At 46.2% G+C, this 24,492-nt stretch overlaps 1 protein-coding gene and 1 pseudogene across 1 annotated transcript in view; one reads left to right on the plus strand and one right to left on the minus strand.

The window, feature by feature from the left end:
- LNPK (lunapark, ER junction formation factor) overlaps positions 1-24,492 on the plus strand; it is a 171,012-nt gene that overhangs the window by 134,915 nt on the left and 11,605 nt on the right. The window lies entirely within an intron of this gene.
- Positions 5,663-5,780, minus strand: LOC134946075 (5S ribosomal RNA; annotated as a pseudogene).

Consider the following 24,492-nt stretch of genomic DNA (forward strand, 5'->3'; position numbering starts at 1 on the left):
ACCAACAGTCACCAACTGTCACTGAGGGTGCAGGGCGCTGGGGGGGGCGCCCTGGGCAGCAATGTATAATACCTTTTTATGGCTAAAATACATCACATATAGCCCTTGAGGCTATATGGATGTATTTAACCCCTGCCAGATCTCACAAACTCCGGGAGAAGAGCCCGCCGAAAAGGGGGCGGGGCCTATTCTCCTCAGCACACGGCACCATTTTCCTGCTCAGCTCTGCTGTGAGGAAGGCTCCCAGGCTCTCCCCTGCACTGCACTACAGAAACAGGGTTAAAACAGAGAGGGGGGGCACTTATTTGGCGATATGATTACATATATAAAAATGCTATAAGGGAAAACACTTGTATAAGGGGTTGTCCCTGTATAATTATAGCGTTTTTGGTGTGTGCTGGCAAACTCTCCCTCTGTCTCCCCAAAGGGCTAGTGGGGTCCTGTCCTCTGTCAGAGCATTCCCTGTGTGTGTGCTGTGTGTCGGTACGTGTGTGTCGACATGTAGGAGGACGATGTTGGTGAGGAGGCGGAGCAAATTGCCTGTATTGGTGATGTCACTCTCTAGGGAGTCGACACTGGAATGGATGGCTTATTTAGGAATTACGTGATAATGTCAACACGCTGTAAGGTCGGTTGACGACATGAGACGGCCGGCAAACAAATTAGTACCTGTCCAGGCATCTCAGACACCGTCAGGGGCTTGTAAAAACGCCCATTTACCTCAGTCGGTCGACACAGACACGGACACTGACTCCAGTGTCGACGGTGAAGAAACAAACGTATTTTCCTTTAGGGCCACACGTTTCATGTTAAGGGCAATGAAGGAGGTGTTACATATTTCTGATACTACAAGTACCACAAATAAGGGTATTATGTAGGGTGTGAATAAACTACTTATAGTTTTTCCTGAATCAGATAAATTAAATGAAGTGTGTGATGATACGTGGGTTTCCTCCGATAGAAAATTATTGGCGGTATACCCTTTCCCGCCAGAAGTTAGGGCGAGTTGGGAAACACACCTTAGGGTGAATAAGGCGCTCACACGCTTATAAAAACAAGTGGCGTTACCGTCTCCAGATACGGCAGCCCTCAAGGAGCCAGCTGATAGGAAGCTGAAAAAATATCCTAAAAGTATATACACATATACTGGTGTTATACTACGACCAGCAATCGCCTCAGCCTGGATGTGCAGCGCTGAGGGGGCTTGGTCGGATTTCCTGACTGAAAATATTGATACCCTTGACAGGGACAAGATTTTATTGACTATAGAGCATTTTAAGGATGCATTTCTATATATGCGAGATGCGCAGAGGGATATTTGCATTCTGGCATCAAGAGTAAATGTGATGTCCATATCTGCCAGACGACAGTGGTCAGGTGATGCAGATTCCAGACGGCACATGGAAGTATTGCCGTATAAAGGGGCGGTCCATCGGACCTGGTGGCCATGGCAACAGCTGAAAAATCCACCTTTTGTTACCCCAAGTCACATCTCAGCAGAAAAGGACACAGTCTTTTCAGTCTCAGTCCTTTCGTCCCCATAAGGGCAGGCGGGCAAAAGGGCCAGTCATATCTGCCCAGGGGTAGAGGAAAGGGAAGAAGACTGCAGCAGGCAGCCCATTCCCAGGAACAGAAGCCCTCCACAGCTTCTGCCAAGTCCGCAGCATGACGCTGGGGCCGTACAAGCGGACTCAGGTGCGGTAGGGGGTCATCTCAAGAGTTTCAGCACGCAGTGGGCTCACTCACAAGTGGACTCCTGGATCCTACACGTAGTATCCCAGGTGTACATTGGAAATTCGAGACGTCTCCCCCTCACAAGTTCCTGAAGTCTGCTTTACCAACGTCTCCCTCCGACAGGGAGGCAGTATTGGGAACAATTCACAGGCTGTATTCCCAGCAGGTGATAATCAAAGTACCCCTTCTACAACAAGGGAAGGGGTATTATTCCACACTATATTGTGGTACTGAAGCCAGACGGCTAGGTGAGATCTGAAATATTTGAACACTTACATACAAGCGTTCAAATCAAGATGGAGTCACTCAGAGCAGTGATAGCGAACCAGGAAGAAGGGGACGATATGGTGTCACTGGATATCAGGGACGCTTACCTACATGTCCAAATTTGCCCTTCTCACCAAGGGTACCTCAGGTTCGTGGTACAGAACTGTCACTATCAGTTCAGACGCTGCCGTTTGGATTGTCCACGGCACCCCGGGTCTTTACCAAGGTAATGGCCGAAATGATGATTCTTCTTAAAAGAAATATGGACGCTTTCCTGATAAGGGCATGGTCCAGAGAACAGTTGGAGGTCGGAGTAGCACTATCTTAAGTAGTTCTACGACAGCACGAGTGGATTCTAAATATTCCAAAATCGCAGTTTTTTCCGACGACACGTCTACTGTTCCTAGGGATGATTCTGGACACAGTCCAGAAAAGGATGTTTTCTCCCGGAGAAGAAAGCCAGGGAGTTATCCGAGCTAGTCAGGAACCTCCTAAAACCAGGAAAAGTATCAGTGCATCATTGCACAAGGATCCTGTGAAAAATGGTGGTTTCTTACAAAGCGATCCCATTCGGTAGATTTCACGCAAGAACCTTTACGTGGGATCTGCTGGAAAAATGGTCCGGATCGCATCTTCAGATGCATCAGCGGATAACCCTGTCTCCAAGGACAAGGGTGTTTCTTCTGCGGTGGCTGCAGAGTGCTCATCTATGAAAGGGCCGCAGATTCGGCATTCAGGACTGGGTCCTGGTGACCACGGATGCCAGCCTGAGTGGCTGGGGAGCAGTCACACAAGGAAAAAATTTCCAGAGAGTGTGATCGAGTCTGGAGACTTCTCTCCACATAAATATACTGGAGCTAAGGGCAATTTACAATGCTCTAAGCTTAGCAAGACCTCTGCTTCAAGGTCAGCCGGTATTGATCCAGTGGGACAACATCACGGCAGTCGCCCACGTAAACAGACAGGGTGGCACAAGAAGCAGGAGGGAAATGGCAGAAACTGCAAGGATTCTTCGCTGGGCGAAAAATCATGTGATAACACTCTCAGCAGTGTTCATTCCGGGAGTGGAAAACTGGGAAGCAGACTTCCTCAGCAGGCATGACCTCCACCCGGGAGAGTGGGGACTTCATCGGGAAGTCTTCCACATGATTGTAAACCGTTGTGAAAAACCAAAGGTGGACATGATGGCGTCCCGCCTGAACAAAAAACTAGATATTGCGCCAGGTCAAGGGACCCTCAGGCAATAGCGGTGGACGCTCTGGTAACACTGTGGATGTACCAGTCAGAGTATGTGTTCCCTCCTATGCCTCTCATACAAAAAGTACTGAGAATCATAAGAGGGAGATGAGTAAGAATGATACTCGTGGTACCGGATTGGCCAAGAAGGACTTGGTACCCGAAACTTCAAGAGATGTTCACGGAAGACCCGTGGCCTCTACCTTTAAGAAAGGACCTGCTCCAGCAGGGGCCTTGTCTGTTCCAAGACTTACCGCGGCCGCGTTTGACGGCATGGCGGTTGAACGCCGGATCCTGAAAGGGCATTCCAGATGAAGTCATCCCTACCCTGGTCGAAGACAGGAAGGATGTAACCGCAAAACATTTTCACCGCATTTGGCGAAGATATGTTGCGTGGTGTGAGGCCAAGAAGGCCCCTACAGAGGAATTCCAACTGGGTCGTTTCCTACATTTCCTGAAAACAGGACTGTCTATGGGCCTAAAATTAGGGTCCATTAAGGTTCAAATTTCGGCCCTGTCGAATTTCTTCCAGAAAGAACTGGCTTTAGTGCCTGACGTTCAGATGTTTGTAAAAGGGGTACTGCATATACAGCCTCCTTTTGTGCCCCAGTGGCACCTTGGGATCTCAATGTTGTTTTGAGTTTCCTAAAGTCACATTGGTTTGAACCACTCACCACTGTGGACTTAAAATATCTCACATGGAAGGTGACGATGCTATTAGCCCTGGCTTCAGCCAGGCGTGTGTCAGAATTGGCGGCTTTATCATATATAAAGCCCTTACTTAATTTTTCATTCTGACAGGGCAGAATTGAGGACTCGTCCTCAATTTCTCCTTAAGGTGTTTTCTGTTTTTCACATGAACCAACCTATTGTGGTACCTGCGGGTACTAGGGACTTGGAGGACTCCAAGTTACTTGACGTTGTCAGGGCCCTGAAAAATATGTTTCCAGGAAGGCTGGAGTCAGAAAATCTGACTCGCTGTTTAGCCTGTATGCACCCAACAAGATGGGTGCTCCTGCTTCTAAGCAGACGATTGCTCGCTGGATTTGTAATACAATTCAGTTTACACATTCTGTGGCAGGCCTGCCACAGCCAAAATCGGTAAAAGCCCATTCCAAAAGGAAGGGGGCTCATCTTGGGCGACTGCCCGAGGGGTCTCGGCTTTACAACTTTGCCGAGCAGTTACTTGGTCAGGGGAAAACACGTTTGCTAAATTCTACAAATTTGATACCCTGGCTGAGGAGGACATGGAGTTCTCTCATTCGGTGCTGCAGGGTCATCCGCACTCTCCCGCCCGTTTGGGAGCTTTGGTATAATCCCCATGGTCCTGACGGAGTCCCCAGCATCCACTAGGACGTCAGAGAAAATAAGATTTTACTTACCGATAAATCTATTTCTCGTAGTCCGTAGTGGATGCTGGGCGCCCATCCCAAGTGCGGATTGTCTGCAATACTTGTACATAGTTATTGTTACAAAAATCGGGTTATTCTTGTTGTGAGCCATCTTTTCAGAGGCTCCTTCGTTGTTATCATACTGTTAACTGGGTTCAGATCACAGGTTGTACGGTGTGATTGGTGTGGCTGGTATGAGTCTTACCCGGGATTCAATATCCTTCCTTATTATGCACGCTCGTCCGGGCACAGTATCCTAACTGAGGCTTGGAGGAGGGTCATAGGGGGAGGAGCCAGTGCACACCACCTGATCCTAAAGCTTTTATTATTGTGCCCTGTCTCCTGCGGAGCCGCTATATCCCCATGGTCCTGACGGAGTCCCCAGCATCCACTACGGACTACGAGAAATAGATTTATCGGTAAGTAAAATCTTATTTTTTTCTGCAAGGCTTGTATATAGTTATTGCTTACATAAGGGTTATGTTACAGTTGAGATCAGTCTTTGGCTGATGCTGTTTTGTTCATACTGTTAACTGGTGGCGTATATTCCATGTTATACGGTGTGGATGGTGTGGACTGGTATGAATCTTTCCCTTAGATTAACAAAAATCCTTTCCTCGTACTGTCCGTCTCCTCTGGGCACAGTTCTTTAACTGAGGTCTGAAGGAGGGGCATTGAGGAAGGAGCCAGCGCACACCCATCTAAAGTTCTTTATAGTGCCCATGTCTCATGCGGAGCCTGTCTATACCCCATGGTCCTTACGGAGTCCCCAGCATCCTCTACGGACTAGGAGAAAAGATTTACCGGTAGGTTTAAAATCTTATTTTTATTAGATATGCCTTAAAAAAAAAATATTTGTGTTCAATGACACATATATATTTAAAAAAAAAAAAAAAGGGTTGTGATCATATGTGAAAATATAATAAATAATTAATATGATAATACCTGACTTGACTATGCAGGAATATGCTTGGGGTCCGTCTGCGCAGTGGCCTCCATCTAATGCGTGACCTGTTCAGACCTGTTCAGTTCACGCCCTACAATACCTGGTCTTCCCAGGTGGTTACCCACCGGGTACTGGCCAGTCCCACCACTCTTTCGCTTCCAAGATCGGACGAGATTGGGCTTACGGAGTAAGGTATGATTGTAGGGACTGAGTGAACAGTTTATCAAGAGAAGGTTTAATTGTTATGTTTGACAATTAAAAAGTGACCATCATCTTATTGATATTCTAGCCCATATATAGTATATCAGGCCAATTTGTTTGAATCATAGGTCACGTATTGGTGAGGTGTGAGGTATTTATGCCTCAGATATAGTTGATATTCAAGCCCATATGCAATATATCAGGACAGTTCGTTTGAAATTAGGTCACGTAATTGTGAGGTATGAGGCCCATGTGCCTCAAATACAAATTTTTCCTAAAAAACGGTAGGTACAATATCAAATAATAGATAATCCAGTTAAATAGAAGGATTATAAATTCCCAGACCTCTATGCCGTCCGTGTGTGGTTTTGATCTTACCAGTTAGTAATGTTAATTATATGAATGGTCATACAATATAGCTACTCCATTCAAAGGAAAAGGTATAGCAGAGGATAACTGTGGCTAAGATGCAGGTATAGCCTCCCTTCTGCTGTTCTCTCGTCTTGCCTACCGGTATAGGACGAGGAATGAGAGAGGGTAGGTTTCCCCAGTTTAGCCAGAAAAAAGAAAGAAGAGGTATCAAGCAATGAGACTGAAGCAATTACCCTCTGATGCCTTATAGCAGGTAGTGCAGAGGGTTATAATTGCGTTGCTGTCCCTTATGCGGTACACTCCCGAGTGTACCGCATGCTTAATATACTGCTGTCTGCAAAAATAACACTCTAAGAGTTTGGGTATACATTACCCCTGTGCATACTGATTATATTAGCATAAATTACTTAAAGACAGGGGAAAGCAGACTTTATGTGTAGAGTAGTAATCTCGCTGAGTAGTCCTGGGAACGGTTACAATTGTTGCATTCCCAGGGATACGGTTTCTAAAAGATGATACATTGTTATTTTCTGCTGTACATAAATCACAGGAGCAATCAGATGGTAACAAAAAACGGGATTGTGCCCTTCACTTCAGGCTATACATAGCCTAATTACCATATAGTATTAGCAGGGATTTTAATCCTGTTTAGTATAACGGTGAGAGGCAATAGAGGAAGGGATGACGTACGTTTCACAGAAGATCACAGGTGGTATGGTTTTTTTTGTTTGTTTTCTCTATCGTCCTAGTGGATGCTGGGGTTCCTGAAAGGACCATGGGGAATAGCGGCTCCGCAGGAGACAGGGCACAAAAAGTAAAGCTTTAGGATCAGGTGGTGTGCACTGGCTCCTCCCCCTATGACCCTCCTCCAAGCCTCAGTTAGATTTTTGTGCCCGGCCGAGAAGGGTGCAATCTAGGTGGCTCTCCTAAAGAGCTGCTTAGAAAAGTTTAGCTTAGGTTTTTTATTTTACAGTGAGTCCTGCTGGCAACAGGATCACTGCAACGAGGGACTTAGGGGAGAAGAAGTGAACTCACCTGCGTGCAGGATGGATTGGCTTCTTTGGCTACTGGACATTAGCTCCAGAGGGACGATCACAGGTACAGCCTGGATGGTCACCGGAGCCTCGCCGCCGGCCCCCTTGCAGATGCTGAAAAGAGAAGAAGGTCCAGAATCGGCGGCAGAAGACTCCTCAGTCTTCTTAAGGTAGCGCACAGCACTGCAGCTGTGCGCCATTGCTCTCAGCACACTTCACACGGCAGTCACTGAGGGTGCAGGGCGCTGGGAGGGGGGCGCCCTGGGAGGCAATGTAAACCTATTTTTTGGCAAAAAATACCTCGCATATAGCCTCCGGGGGCTATATGGAGATATTTAACCCCTGCCAGAATCCGTTGAAGAGCGGGAGACGAGCCCGCCGAAAAAGGGGCGGGGCCTATCTCCTCAGCACACAGCGCCATTTTCCCTCACAGAAAGGCTGGAGGGAAGGCTCCCAGGCTCTCCCCTGCACTGCACTACAGAAACAGGGTTAAAACAGAGAGGGGGGGCACTAATTTGGCGTTAGAAATATATAAAAAGATGCTATAAGGGAAAACACTTATATAAGGTTGTCCCTATATAATTATAGCGTTTTTTGGTGTGTGCTGGCAAACTCTCCCTCTGTCTCTCCAAAGGGCTAGTGGGTCCTGTCCTCTATCAGAGCATTCCCTGTGTGTGTGCTGTGTGTCGGTACGTGTGTGTCGACATGTATGAGGACGATGTTGGTGAGGAGGCGGAGCAATTGCCTGTAATGGTGATGTCACTCTCTAGGGAGTCGACACCGGAATGGATGGCTTATTTAGGGAATTACGTGATAATGTCAACACGCTGCAAGGTCGGTTGACGACATGAGACGGCCGACAAACAATTAGTACCGGTCCAGACGTCTCAAAAACACCGTCAGGGGTTTTAAAACGCCCGTTTACCTTAGTCGGTCGACACAGACACGGACACTGAATCCAGTGTCGACGGTGAATAAACAAACGTATTCCTTATTAGGGCCACACGTTAAGGGCAATGAAGGAGGTGTTACATATTTCTGATACTACAAGTACCACAAAAGAGGGTATTATGTGGGATGTGAAAAAACTACCTGTAGTTTTTCCTGAATCAGATAAATTAAATGAAGTGTGTGATGATGCGTGGGTTCCCCCCGATAGAAAATTATTGGCGGTATACCCTTTCCCGCCAGAAGTTAGGGCGCGTTGGGAAACACCCCTTAGGGTGGATAAGGCGCTCACACGCTTAGCAAAACAAGTGGCGGTACCGTCTATAGATAGGGCCGTCCTCAAGGAGCCAGCTGACAGGAGGCTGGAAAATATCATATAAAAGTATATACACACATACTGGTGTTATACTGCGACCAGCGATCGCCTCAGCCTGGATGTGCAGAGCTGGGGTGGCTTGGTCGGATTCCCTGACTAAAAATATTGATACCCTTGACAGGGACAGTATTTTATTGACTATAGAGCATTTAAAGGATGCATTTCTATATATGCGAGATGCACAGAGGGATATTTGCACTCTGGCATCAAGAGTAAGTGCGATGTCCATATCTGCCAGAAGATGTTTATGGACACGACAGTGGTCAGGTGATGCAGATTCCAAACGGCACAAAGGTGTTTTGCCGTATAAAGGAAGAGGAGTTATTTGGGGTCGGTCCATCGGACCTGGTGGCCACGGCAACTGCTGGAAAATCCACCGTTTTTACCCTAAGTCACATCTCTGCAGAAAAAGACACCGTCTTTTCAGCCTCAGTCCTTTCGTCCCTATAAGAGTCATATTTGCCCAGGGATAGAGGAAAGGGAAGAAGACTGCAGCAGGCAGCCCATTCCCAGGAACAGAAGCCTTCCACCGCTTCTGCCAAGCTCTCAGCATGACGCTGGGACCGTACAGGACCCCTGGATCCTACAAGTAGTATCCCAGGGGTACAGAGTGGAATGTCGAAACGTTTCCCCCTCGCAGGCTCCTGAAGTCTGCTTTACCAAGGTATCCCTCCGACAAGGAGGCAGTATGGGAAAAAATTCACAAGCTGTATTCCCAGCAGGTGATAATCAAATTACCCCTCCTACAACAAGGAAAGGGATATTATTCCACACTATATTGTGGTACTGAAGCCAGAAGGCTAGGTGAGACCTATTCTAAATCTAAAAAAATTTGAACACTTACAAAGGTTCAAATCAAGATGGAGTCACTCAGAGCAGTGATAACGAACCAGGAAGAAGGGGACTATATAGTGTCCCGGGACATCAGGGATGCTTACCTCCATGTCCCAAATTTGCCCTTCTCACTAAGGGTACCTAAGGTTCGTGGTATAGAACTGTCACTGTCAGTTTCAGACGCTGCCGTTTGGATTGTCCACGGCACCCCGGGTCTTTACCAAGGTAATGGCCGAAATGATGATTCTTCTTCGAAGAAAAGGCGTCTTAATTACCCCTTACTTGGACGATCTCCTGATAAGGGCAAAGTCCAGGTAACAGTTGGAGGTCGGAGTAGCACTATCTCGGATACTGCTACAACAGCACGGATGGATTCTAAATATTCCAAAATCGCAGCTGATCCTGACGACACGTCTGCTGTGCCTAGGGATGATTCTGGACACAGTCCAGAAAAAGGTGTTTCTCCCGGATGAGAAAGCCAGGGAGTTATCCGAGCTAGTCAAGAACCTCCTAAAACCAGGAAAAGTGTCAGTGCATCATTGCACAAGGGTCCTGGTAAAAATGGTGGCTTCCTACGAAGCAATTCCATTCGGCAGATTTCACGCAAGAACTTTTCAGTGGGATCTGCTGGACAAATGGTCCGGATCGCATCTTCAGATGCATCAGCGGATAACCCTATATCCAAGGACAAGGGTGTCTCTCCTGTGGTGGTTACAGAGTGCTCATCTTCTAGAGGGCCGCAGATTCGGCATTCAGGATTGGATGCTGGTGACCACGGAGGCCAGCTCGAGAGGCTGGGGAGCAGTCACACAAGGAAAAAATTTCCAGGGAGTGTGATCAAGTCTGGAGACTTTTCTCCACATAAATATACTGGAGCTAAGGGTAAATTTATAATGCTCTAAGCTTAGCAAGACCTCTGCTTCAAGGTCAGCCGGTATTGATCCAGTGGGAAAAACATCACGGCAGTCGCCCACGTAAACAGACAGGGCGGCACAAGAAGCAGGAGGGCAATGGCAAAAACTGCAAGGACTTTTCGCTGGGCGGAAAATCATGTGATAGCACTGTCAGCAGTGTTTCATTCCGGGAGTGGAAACTGGGAAGCAGACTTCCTCAGCAGGCACGACCTCCACCCGGGAGAGTGGAAACTTCATCGGGAAGTTTTTCCACATGATGGTGAACCGTTGGGAAATACCAAAGGTGGACATGATGGCGTCCCGTCTGAACAAAAAACGGGACAGGTATTGCGCCAGGTCAAGAGACCCTCAGGCAATAGCTGTGGACGTTCTGGTAACACCGTGGGTGTACCAGTCGGTGTATGTGTTCCCTCCTCTGCTTCTCATACCTAAGGTACTGAGAATTATAAGACGTAGAGGAGTAAGAACTATACTCATGGCTCCGGATTGGCCAAGAAGGACTTGGTACCCGGAACTTCAAGAGATGCTCACAGAGGACTTATGGCCTCTGCCGCTAAGAAGGGACTTGCTTCAGCAAGTACCATGTCTGTTCCAAGACTTACCGCAGCTGCGTTTGACGGCATGGCGGTGGAACGCCGGATCCTAAGGGAAAAAGGCATTCCGGAAGAGGTCATTCCTACCCTGGTCAAAGCCAGGAAGGAGGTGACCGCACAACATTATCACCACATGTGGCGAAAATATGTTGCGTGGTGTGAGGCCAGGAAGGCCCCACGAAGAAATTTCAACTCGGTCGATTCCTGCATTTCCTGCAAACAGGAGTGTCTATGGGCCTCAAATTGGGGCCCATTAAGGTTCAAATTTCGGCCCTGTCGATTTTCTTCCAGAAAGAATTGGCTTCAGTTCCTGAAGTCCAGAAGTTTGTCAAGGGAGTATTGCATATACAACCCCCTTTTGTGCCTCCAGTGGCACTGTGGGATCTCAACGTAGTTCTGGGATTCCTCAAATCACATTGGTTTAAAACCAGTCAAATCTGTGGATTTGAAGCATCTCACATGAAAAGTGACCATGCTCTTGGCCCTGGCCTGGGCCAGGCGAGTGTCAAATTGGTGGGTTTTTTCTCAAAAAAGCCCATATCTGTTTGTCCATTCGGACAGGGCAGAGCTGCGGACTCGTCCCCAGTTCTCTCCCTAAGGTGGTGTCAGTGTTTCACCTGAACCAGCTTATTGTGGTGCCTTGCGCCTACTAGGGACTTGGAGGACTCCAAGTTGCTGGATGTTGTCAGGGCCCTGAAAGTATAGGTTCCAGGACGGCTGGAGTCAGGAAAACTGACTTGCTGTTATCCTGTATGCACCCAACAAACTGGGTGCTCTTGCTTCTAAGCAGACTATTGCTAGTTGGATGTGTAATACAATTCAGCTTGCACATTCTGTGGCAGGCCTGCCACAGCCAAAATATGTAAATGCCCATTCCACAAGGAAGGTGGGCTCATCTTGGGCGGCTGCCCGAGGGGTCTCGGCTTTACAACTTTGCCGAGCGGCTATTTAGTCAGGGGCAAACACGTTTGTAATATCCTACAAATTTGATACCCTGGCTAAGGAGGACCTGGAGTTCTCTCATTCGGTGCTGCAGAGTCATCCGCACTCTCCCGCCCGTTTGGGAGCTTTGGTATAATCCCCATGGTCCTTTCAGGAACCCCAGCATCCACTAGGACGATAGAGAAAATAAGAATTTACTTACCGATAATTCTATTTCTCGGAGTCCGTAGTGGATGCTGGGCGCCCATCCCAAGTGCGGATTATCTGCATTACTTGTACATAGTTACAAAAATCGGGTTATTATTGTTGTGAGCCATCTTTTCAGAGGCTCCGCTGTTATCATACTGTTAACTGGGTTCAGATCACAGGTTGTACAGTGTGGCTGGTATGAGTCTTACCCGGGATTCAAAATCCTTCCTTATTGTGTACGCTCGTCCGGGCACAGTATCCTAACTGAGGCTTGGAGGAGGGTCATAGGGGGAGGAGCCAGTGCACACCACCTGATCCTAAAGCTTTACTTTTTGTGCCCTGTCTCCTGCGGAGCCGCTATTCCCCATGGTCCTTTCAGGAACCCCAGCATCCACTACGGACTCCGAGAAATAGAATTATCGGTAAGTAAATTCTTATTTTTTACTCTACTCTTCATTTCTTGTATACGGGTAAATTGTTTTCACCTATTAAATATTTAGTTTAAACTGCCTTGTTTTTGCATATTGTACTAAAATGGATTAGCAGACTGTTTAAATATCTGCTTTGATAAGGTACTATCTTTTTTTTTTCTAAATTACACTTCCTTACTTTGTATACTTTCCAGTGGTGTTCTAGCTACTGACCTGTTTCTGTAAAAATTTGTGCAGACGTGCATTTGGTGGCACTTCCTGACTAATCTTTCTAATGGGCATCAGGCAGTAGTAACATGGTCACTGTGCAACTGGGAAACCTCCTGTGACATCAAGCAGCGGGCATTTAGTACATTGGCTCTGAATGGCCACATGAGCTCAGTTTATCTGTAACGTTTGACAACTGATAGGAATTTGGAACGTGATTAAGGCCTAAGTAATTTATGAGAATGGGACCGACCATTTTTATAACCAATATTTGTTTTTTCATCAATGCTATGGGGTATATTCAATTAGGGTTGGATCCATTCCAACATGCATTTGTCAGAATGGATCCGACAACCCCTATTCAATCCCATCTCAATTCGACTTTAAAAAAAGTCGAATTGAGATGAGACCTGTGAGCGGAGGAGAGGGGGAAGACCAGCGGGGAGAGCCGCGGGCAGACTGAGAGCAGCGCTGCAGAAGGATGTCTCGCAGCCGCCAGACCTCACGGCAGTGTCCACCCGGCTCCAGCAAGCGTGACCTCATTTGCTGGAGCCGGGTGGACGCTGCCTTGAGCGATACGGCTGTGACGCATTCCTCCTGCAGCGCTGTGCTGTAGCGCTGCTCTCCTGTCTGCCCTCTGCTCTCCCCCCTCTCCTCCTCTTAGGTCCCTCATCTCAGTCCGACATTTTTTTTATGTTGGACTGAGATGGTCGGAAACGGGGCCAAATCCTGTCGAATTTGGCCCCGTTTCCCTCAAAAGTACGTGAATCTGCAGCTATACCACTGATTCACGTACTATTCGACAAGTCGAATTCCCAGACTTGTCGAATAAAAATAGCGGAAATTGAATAGGTCAAATCACGATTCGACCTTAAAAAGTAGAAAACTGCCGTCTTTTCGACAGACGGCAGCTTTCGACCCTAATATGAATATAGCCCTGTATCTGTGCGGCATATGTGTAAAATACAGATATGTGCAGTATACAGATAAATGGGAATAAGGCCTGTATTTAGGTTGTACGATTAGATTATTTAAACTGGTGGACTTGTCTACTTTATTGTTGGAAACGTTCTTAGTCTGTTGTATTTCAACCAATATAGAGATCATCATGTATTGTATATGAATGCATCACTCACATCAGAATACTGTTAATCATTTTATTAAAACACAATTGTGTAGTTTATGTAATCTATATACTTGTAATGAGAGGACTTTGCTGACCTAATACTAGTGTATTGAATGCGAGGGAGGTGAGGATCTATTCCCATGTCGGTTATTCCCTGTGTGGGAAACAGTGTGCTGTTGCTAACCGCATACCGTTGGGGTCATGTCTAAGCATATCTGTTGTGGAATATGCATTTATTTACATTTCCAGTAAATCCATGACAGTCATTGCATTAATATAACAGAAGTGGCTCTAGTTGGTTGTCATCAGATCCTGGCTGCAGCAGGGAGAGAAGGTTGAAAGGGCTGGATTGTTTGGCTATTGTGTGTCGGGCCTCTGGCTGTGCAAAGGGCATATGGCAAGCTTGTCTATTTCCAGCCCGAATAGCAGATGCTTCCTTTGGCTAACCTGTACACATGTGCCTCAAACTGATGATATTAGTATTTTACAGTGTTTGCCACCACCATTTATAAGTTTTATCTATTGGATTCTAATTATATGCATCTAAATCATTACTTTGTTCCATCTGCTTCGTTCACTCTGCCTCTTCACTAATGTGCACTCCGCAGACAGGTAAATGGATTTGATTATCTTTATTAAATAGTTCTATTCATATTTCACATAATTTTGTGGCAGGGAAAAATCAATTGTATAATTCCCTGCTACTGCGCTCCCATATGTTGGGAAAATTAATACCCAGCAGGTAGTTGAGCTTATGCCAAGCCTGCAGAAATGACCAGTCGTCCTACAATGATTGCTCTGGTGTTCATATTAATTACTGTTGTCGGTAACAGCATGAATAGCAAGATGCATGGCTGGAGAGGCACGTTAATCCAAATTACACCATTTTAAGGGTGGCGATGTTGTGTTGGTGGGTTTTCCTCTTGAAAACTGAAACTGATCTTTGTCACATTTTTGGCTTTAGATGTAAATGTTCTCATTAGTCATGATTTTCTGTTTTTAGTAAACCTTATTTAATAACTTGGTTTAATCAGCTGAAATTTGCAGTCGCCTATAGCTGCCATGGTAACATAAGCTTTGCAATAATCTTTATTTTTTTTATCTATCCATTTGATGGTGACATTATACATGTGGCTATTCTTTTAAATTGCCTTGGTCACAAGGAATTTTTTTTCTTCTATTTTTCATTTTCAAAAGAACCCCAAAAATACAAATGTTGTATAACTGGTGTTTTTAAGTGATGTAACTTATTGGGAATGATCTGTAATAAAAATGCTCTTGCTGTGGAATTCTCCTTTTCAAATTTTGAAGCGCTGAACTAATTTATTAACCCCTTCACTTCTGAGCCCATTCAGACACTTTGGGTTGGTCACATTCGAACATCAATAGCCATCTATAATTATTTATGCAAACTTTTTTTTAATTATTATTAGTAGTAGTAGTATTGCCAGTAAGTGTACTAAAAGCAAATGTGTTTTATTTTTGGTTTCTACCCCTAATCACCAACAAAAAATACTTTGTTCTTGCCATGACATTAATACACCTTTCCAGAGGAGCCAAAAGCTTACTTCTACACCACATAGGTATTTGTAATAAAATCTGCATTTTTTTTAAATGTTTGAATGAAATGCATAATGTAAGAATACTATATTGGCTCAACAAGACATACCATTATGTGAAATAGACAACCTACCACATCAAGCTAGGGGATCCTCTACCACATCAAGTGTTGCTGTACTGTAGGGGTTTTTTGTTTTGTTTTTTAATAGTGATCACTAGACAATAACCACTAAATGGCCACACCGTTTGAAAGCAGTAATACCCCTGTAAATACTGAATCTAGCATTGGGGAGATATGGTCATGCTCTCTCCCGTCCTTCCAGACTTTTACAAACTACTCCAGTGTCCTACATGCCTTAATGACATCATCGGACGCTGCTGTCTGGTAGTAATTGCAACTATAACGGAGGGGAGCAGTGCTCTTTGTAATTTGAACAGTAGCGGTGCATAGGACGAGTTCTAACCATTTCAATTGTGGATGTCTCCATGTGACAGTTAATCAGGACTAAAACTGCATGCAATCTGTGTGGTTTAAATAATATTTACACTGCCTTTTTATTGTGTATATCATATATACATGTGGAGGTTATGACCCTAAGCTTTCCAAAAAGTTCCTAACAAGATGGCAAATTCTATAGTGTTGGAAACCGTTCCTATCTGCTCTGTATTTGAATTATTTAACGTTTTGTGAAAGCACATTCAGGGGCGAATTCAGTTAGTTGTCGAAGCCGCTGTTACCATGGCGGCTTCTGCTCACAACCTATTAAGGTGCAAGCGAAATCACTGTAACGTAACTGGCTGTTTTCATTTGCTATATAGTAGTTTGTTGACCATTGATTGTGGTTAAGTAATTTGTGTGCACGTGTGACTATGTTCCTAGTGTAAAAACATTAGATTCTCATTTCCATACTATACTACAGTTACAGAATATATAATCTATCCTTTCACAGATGGTGTTTTCAATAAGGCGAAACGATTTTCTTGGTCTGTTTTTTTTTTTTTTTTTAAATGTAGGAACCAGCTTAAACGTTTGTCCCTAAACAAAATATATGAAAACTTCTATAGAACGCTTATCATACCCCCTCAGGTTTCCCCATATGTCATCAGACCACGGTACATGCCAATTCATAGTATACCACCAATACATAGTATATGCCACACTGTGATGCCTTCATTACATAGTATGGCATACCATAATGCATCCAAAATGTGTCATTGTGCATAATTAAAGCTGGGCTGATTTCTTGGACACCAGCAGCACGACCTTGCTGGGTCTCATCGATACTTGTAGCTGAGCAACTTCAGGAGCATTGGGGACAAGATGATGTGGAGCTCATGTTGGTGAGTGTCTGACAGTCTTACCAAGGAGTCCTGGGAGCTGGTCTCATGCAGCAGCCTCAGCCCACCCTGCCCCAGATGGTTAGTGTTCGCTCGTGCTTTGCCAGAAGAGCACCTGCACTATGAACAACTGGAGAGCTTCCCGACAAACCAGACCACGCTGTCCAGCAGATGTAGAAGGGGACCCGGGAGCTAGCCTTGTTTGCAGATGCAGCTGGGGGCATCATGTTGTGAGGAGAGCCAGGCCAATACTCTTTGGTGCTGAAGCGCGTCCTGCAGGATACATGTAATTTTTGAAACTGCTTCTCCATTCACATAATGGGCAAGGGTACTCATTTGCATGACTATAGGTGGATGCGATAGTCATACGGTAGATGACATGGAGTTTCGTTTCTAGACAAAACCTCACGCTCATCACCAATCCGGTTGCCAGGAGTAAAATCTTAGTCGCCACGGAGATATATATATATATTTATTTATATTTATTTATTTATTTATTTATTTCTCTAACGTCCTAAGTGGATGCTGGGGACTCCGTAAGGACCATGGGGAATAGCGGCTCCGCAGGAGACTGGGCACAAAAGTAAAAGCTTTAGGACTACCTGGTGTGCACTGGCTCCTCCCCCCATGACCCTCCTCCAAGCCTCAGTTAGATTTTTGTGCCCGAACGAGAAGGGTGCACACTAGGTGGCTCTCCTGAGCTGCTTAGTGAAAAGTTTAGTTTTAGGTTTTTTATTTTCAGTGAGACCTGCTGGCAACAGGCTCACTGCACCGAGGGACTAAGGGGAGAAGAAGCGAACTCACCTGCGTGCTGAGTGGATTGGGCTTCTTAGGCTACTGGACATTAGCTCCAGAGGGACGATCACAGGCCCAGCCATGGATGGGTCCCAGAGCCGCGCCGCCGGCCCCCTTACAGAGCCAGAAGACTGAAGAGGTCCGGAAAATCGGCGGCAGAAGACGTCCTGTCTTCAATAAGGTAGCGCACAGCACCGCAGCTGTGCGCCATTGCTCTCAGCACACTTCACACTCCGGTCACATATAGCTCCTGGGCTATATGGATGCATTTAACCCCTGCCAGAATTCACAGAAAAACGGGAGATAAGGCTCCGCCCCCTTCTCGGCGGCCTTATCTCCTCAGCACACTGGCGCCATTTTCCCTCACAGCTCCGTTGGAGGGAAGCTCCCTGGCTCTCCCCTGCAGTCACTACACTACAGAAAGGGTTAAAAAAGAGAGGGGGGCACTAATTAGGCGCAGTATTAAAGATACAGCAGCTATAAGGGGAAAAACACTTATATAAGGTTATCCCTGTATATATATAGCGCTCTGGTGTGTGCTGGCAAACTCTCCCTCTGTCTCCCCAAAGGGCTAGTGGGGTCCTGTCCTCTATCAGAGCATTCCCTGTGTGTGTGCTGTGTGTCGGTACGTTTGTGTCGACATGTATGAGGAGAAAAATGATGTGGAGACGGAGCAGATTGCCTGTAATAGTGATGTCACCCCCTAGGGGGTCGACACCTGAGTGGATGAACTGTTGGAAGGAATTACGTGACAGTGTCAGCTCTGTATAAAAGACCGTGGTTGACATTAGACAGCCGGCTACTCAGCTTGTGCCTGTCCAGACGTCTCATAGGCCGTCAGGGGCTCTAAAGCGCCCGTTACCTCAGATGGCAGATATAGACGCCGACACGGATACTGACTCCAGTGTCGACGGTGAAGAGACAAATGTGACTTCCAGTAGGGCCACACGTTACATGATTGAGGCAATGAAAAATGTTTTACACATTTCTGATAATACGAGTACCACCAAAAAGGGGTATTATGTTCGGTGAGGAAAAACTACCTGTAGTTTTCCTGAATCTGAGAAATTAAATGAGGTGTGTGATGATGCGTGGGTTTCCCCCGATAACAACTGATAATTTCAAAAATGTTATTGGCATTAAATCCTTTCCCGCCAGAGGTTAGGGTGCGTTGGGAAACATCCCCTAGGGTGGATAAAGCGCTCACACGCTTGTAAGAACAAGGGCTCTACCCTCTCCTGAGATGGCCGCCCTTAAGGATCCTGCTGGTAGAAAGCAGGAGGGTATCCTAAAATGTATTTACACATATACTGGTGTTATACTGCGACCAGCAATCGCCTCAGCCTGGATGTGCAGTGCTGGGTTGGCGTGGTCGGATTCCCTGACTGAAAATATTGATACCCTAGATAGGGACAATATATTATTGCCTATAGAACATTTAAAAGAGGCATTTCTATATATGCGTGATGCACAGCGGAATATTTGCCGACTGGCATCAAGTCTAAGTGCGTTGTCCATTTCTGCCAGTAGAGGGTTATGGACACGACAGTGGTCAGGTGATGCGGATTCCAAACGGCATTTGGAAGTATTGCCTTATTAAAGGGAGGAGTTATTTGGGGTCGGTCTTTCAGACCTGGTGGCCACGGCAACAGCTGGGAAATCCACGTTTGTACCCCAGGTCGCCTCTCAACATAAAAACAAAAGGTTCCTCATTTCTGCCCCGTGACAGAGGGAGAGGAAAAAGGCTGCAGAAATCAGCCAGTTCCCAGGAACAGAAGCCCTCTCCCGCCTCTGCCAAGCCCTCAGTATGACGCTGGGGCTTTACAAGCAGAATCAGGCACGGTGGGGGCCCGTCTCAATGAATTTAAGCGCGCAGTGGGCTCACGCGCAAGTAGACCCCTGGATCCTTCAAGGGATATCTCAGGGGTACAAATTGGAATTCGAGACGTCTCCCCCTCGCCGTTTCCTAAAGTCGGCTTTACCGATGTCTCCCTCTGACAGGGAGGCAGTTTTGGAAGCCATTCACAAGCTGTATTCCCAGCAGGTGATCAAGGTACCCCTCCTGCAACAGGGAACGGGGTATTATTCCACACTGTTGCGGTACCGAAGCCGGACGGCTCGGTGAGACCGATTCTAAATCTAAAATCTTGAACACTTACATACGGAGGTTCAAATTCAAGATTGAGTCACTCAGAGCAGTGATTGCGAACCTGGAAGAAGGGGACTACATGATGTCTCGGGACATCAAGGATGCTTACCTTCATGTCCCAATTTACCTTTCTCACCAAGGGTACCTCAGGTTTGTGGTACAGAACTGTCACTATCAGTTCAGACGCTGCCGTAATGATGGTCCACGGCACCCCGGGTCTTTACCAAGGTAATGGCCGAAATGATGATACTCCTTCGAAGGAAGGGAATTTTAGTTATCCCTTACTTGGTCGATTCCCTGATAAGGGTAAGATCCAGGGAACAGTTGGAGGTCGGTGTAGCACTATCTCAGGTAGTGTTGCGGCAGCACGATTGGATTCTCAATATTCCAAAATCGCAGCTGATTCCGACGACTCGTCTTCTGTTCCTAGGGATGATCCTGGACACAGTCCAGAAAAAGGTGTTTCTCCCGGAGGAGAAAGCCAGGGAGTTATCCGAGCTAGTCAGGAACCTCCTAAAACCAGGCCAAGTGTCAGTGCATCAATGCACAAGGGTCCTCGGAAAAATGGTGGCTTCTTACGAAGCGATTCCATTCGGCAGATTCCACGCAAGAACTTTTCAGTGGGATCTGCTGGACAAATGGTCCGTATCGCATCTTCAGATGCATCAGCGGATAACCCTGTCTCCAAGGACAAGGGTGTCTCTCCTGTGGTGGTTGCAGAGTGCTCATCTTCTAGAGGGCCGCAGATTCGGCATTCAGGACTGGGTCCTGGTGACAACCGATGCCAGCCTGAGAGGCTGGGGAGCAGTCACACAGGGAAGAAATTTCCAGGGCTTGTGGTCAAGCCTGGAGACATCACTTCACATAAATATCCTGGAGCTAAGAGCCATCTACAATGCTCTGAGCCTAGCAAGACCTCTGCTTCAAGGTCAGCCGGTGCTGATCCAGTCGGACAACATCACGGCAGTCGCCCACGTAAACAGACAGGGCGGCACAAGAAGCAGGAGGGCAACGACCTCCACCCGGGGGAGTGGGGACTTCACCCAGAAGTCTTCCACATGATTGTGAACCGTTGGGAAAAACCAAAGGTGGACATGATGACGTCCCGCCTCAACAAAAAACTAGACAGATATTGCGCCAGGTCAAGGGACCCTCAGGCAATAGCTGTGGACGCTCTGGTAACACCATGGGTGTACCAGTCAGTGTATGTGTTCCCTCCTCTGCCTCTCATACCCAAGGTACTGAGGATCATAAGAAGGAGAGGAGTAAGGACTATACTCGTGGCTCCGGATTGGCCAAGAAGGACTTGGTACCCGGAACTTCAAGAGATGCTCACAGAGGACCCGTGGCCTCTACCTCTAAGAAAGGACCTGCTCCAGCAGGGACCCTGTCTCTTCCAAGACTTACCGCGGCTGCGTTTGACGGCATGGCGGTTGAACGCCGGATCCTGAAGGAAAAAGGCATTCCGGATGAAGTCATCCCTACCCTGATCAAAGTCAGGAAGGATGTAACCGTACAACATTATCACCGTATTTGGCGTAAATATGTTGCGTGGTGCGAGGCCAGGAAGGCCCCTACAGAGGAATTTCAACTGGGTAGTTTCCTGCATTTCCTACAAACAGGACTGTCTATGGGCCTAAAATTAGGGTCCATTAAGGTTCAGATTTCGGCCCTGTTGATTTTCTTCCAAAAAGAACTGGCTTCAGTTCCTGAAGTACAGACGTTTGTCAAGGGGGTACTGCATATACAACCTCCTTTTGTGCCTCCAGTGGCACCTTGGGATCTAAATGTAGTTTTGGGATTCCTAAAATCACATTGGTTTGAACCACTTTCCACTGTGGACTTAAAATATCTCACATGGAAGGTGGTAATGCTGTTAGCCCTGGCTTCAGCCAGGCGTGTCTCAGAATTGGCGGCTTTATCCTATAAAAGCCCTTACCTCATTTTTCATACGGACAGGGCAGAATTGAGGACTCGTCCTCAATTTCTCCCTAAGGTGGTTTCAGCATTTCACTTGAACCAGCCTATTGTGGTGCCTGCGGCTACTAGGGACTTGGAGGACTCCAAGTTGCTGGACGTAGTCAGGGCCCTGAAAATATATGTTTCCAGGACGGCTGGAGTCAGAAAATCTGACTCGCTGTTTATCCTGTATGCACCCAACAAGCTGGGTGCTCCTGCTTCTAAGCAGACTATTGCTCGCTGGATTTGTAGTACAATTCAGCTTGCACATTCTGTGGCAGGCCTGCCACAGCCAAAATCTGTAAATGCCCATTCCACAAGGAAGGTGGGCTCATCTTGGGCGGCTGCCCGAGGGGTCTCGGCTTTACAACTTTGCCGAGCAGCTACTTGGTCAGGGGCAAACACGTTTGCTAAATTCTACAAATTTGATACCCTGGCTGAGGAGGACCTGGAGTTCTCTCATTCGGTGCTGCAGAGTCATCCGCACTCTCCCGCCCGTTTGGGAGCTTTGGTATAATCCCCATGGTCCTTACGGAGTCCCCAGCATCCACTTAGGACGTTAGAGAAAATAAGAATTTACTTACCGATAATTCTATTTCTCATAGTCCGTAGTGGATGCTGGGCGCCCATCCCAAGTGCGGATTGTCTGCAATACTTGTACATAGTTATTGTTACAAAAATCGGGTTATTATTGTTGTGAGCCATCTTTTCAGAGGCTCCTCTGTTATCATGCTGTTAACTGGGTTCAGATCACAGGTTGTACGGTGTGATTGGTGTGGCTGGTATGAGTCTTACCCGGGATTCAATATCCTTCCTTATTGTGTACGCTCGTCCGGGCACAGTATCCTAACTGAGGCTTGGAGGAGGGTCATGGGGGGAGGAGCCAGTGCACACCAGGTAGTCCTAAAGCTTTTACTTTTGTGCCCAGTCTCCTGCGGAGCCGCTATTCCCCATGGTCCTTACGGCGTCCCCAGCATCCACTACGGACTATGAGAAATAGAATTATCGGTAAGTAAATTCTTATTATATATATGTAGTTGGGATTCAGTGAGGTTGCACTTGTTCCTGTAAAAAGGAATAGTTTCGTTCAGGATTTGAAATTTTCCTAAGTTCTCTGTTTAGTGACATGTATAAACAGAGGTAGACTATAAGGTTCCACCATTCTTGATTGAAAATAGATATTATATTTATCGAATTGAATATGTGATTGGATGTAATCATTGGATATTCTAAACCTTTCTAATCAATGGTAATCACTCCTACTATAAGAACTGATTCCAAACCCCTGATGAAGTCCTAACGGACGAAACGCGTTGGGTTTTGCAACGTCTGGTTAACAAAGTCCTTATCACAAACATCTGGTTGGAGATACATCCATTTCGAGTTCTGACTGTGATCACCTGGCTGTAAAATCCTCACATCCAACTGTAATTTATGTATAAGATTGTAATATTGTTTTATATGAATTTTTAGAAGGTTGTGTCAATAACGAACGCTTAGGATAAATATCGTTTGTTTCTGTACAATAAAAACTTTTAATTATTGTCATACAAAAGGCATATTGGCTCCCACGAGAATCCATTTCTATTTGTAATCTACTTTTAATACCTTATCTGACAGAGGGTATTTCTTGTTGGTTTGAGACTAGAGGTATAGCGCAAGATATTAGGGTTGATTTTTTGTTTGATATATATATATATATCTATATATCTATATATGATCAGTACGTAATCCCGCTGGACGGGATCCCGGCGGCCGGAATCTATGGAGGGAGAATATGTCGGGATTGTGGCCGTCGGGATTTCGACCGCCGGGATCCCGTCCAGCGGGATGTTAACCGCATCCCATATATAGATATAGAGAGAGAGATGTTTTATTAATTAATTATTTATTTATTAATTATTATTATTATTATTATTATTATTTTCTGGGGCAGTCATAAGGCCAGCCATGGCTTCAGCTTGGATGGCAAAGGCAGTGACTGCCTGGGCTGATGCATTGGAGGGGTATTTTTCAATAGCATCTAGAGAGCAAAGATCCCATATAGCACATATAAAACAGGCTTCAATCTTCTGGAAGAAGAAGCATTGGATATGGGTACTATTGCCTCCAGTGCAACAGCTTCAACAGTAGCTGCTCACAGAGCAGTTTGGCTACGTACGTAGAAAGCTGATTCAGAATCTAAGAAGGTTTTGGAATCTTTGCCTCTTTCTGGAGATATTCTTTTTGGTAAAGAATTGACAGATATTTTGGAGGTAAAATTTCCTTCTACATATAATTTCAAACCTAAAGTTTCGGCTTTTCGGCCCTTTCGGTCTCAAGAAAAAGCTAAAGGAAACCGTGATGGCAGGCAGTCCCAATGCAAGAAGTCTGGTAAGACCAAAAAGCATTGGGCTACCAGAGGACCGGATGGTAAAACAGAAAATAAGCCATCAGCCTGTTGGTGCGGGCCTCCACCTGGGGATCCCAGGGTGGGTGGCCGACTTCTTCAGTTTGCACAGATCTGGCAGCAGTCTACAACAGATACCTGGGTGCAGGAAGTGGTGTCTCTAGGTTATGCTTTTGCCTTCAAGAAGCACCCTCCTTGAAGGTTTTTTTGTACCAGCCCATCTCGGGTAGAGACGAAGGCCAGGGCTTTGCAAGAGGCAGTTCAGAAATTGCTTCAGTCAGGAGTAGTCATTCCAGTTCCTCCTGCACAACGAGGACAGGGTTTTTACTCCAACCTGTTACTAGTTCAGAAGCCAAATGGGTCATTTCATCCCATTCTCAATCTCAAAGTGCTGAACAAAATACATTTGGGTACCTCTGTTTCATATGGAGACTTTACATTCATCATTTTGGCCATGGAGCTAGGAGATTATATGGTATCCCTGGATATACAGGAGGCTTACCTACATATTCCTATAGCACTGTCCCATCAGTGCTATCTCAGGTTCGCTATCCTCCAACA

Source organism: Pseudophryne corroboree, chromosome 7, assembly GCF_028390025.1.
Source record: "Pseudophryne corroboree isolate aPseCor3 chromosome 7, aPseCor3.hap2, whole genome shotgun sequence".
NCBI lineage: Eukaryota > Metazoa > Chordata > Amphibia > Anura > Myobatrachidae > Pseudophryne > Pseudophryne corroboree.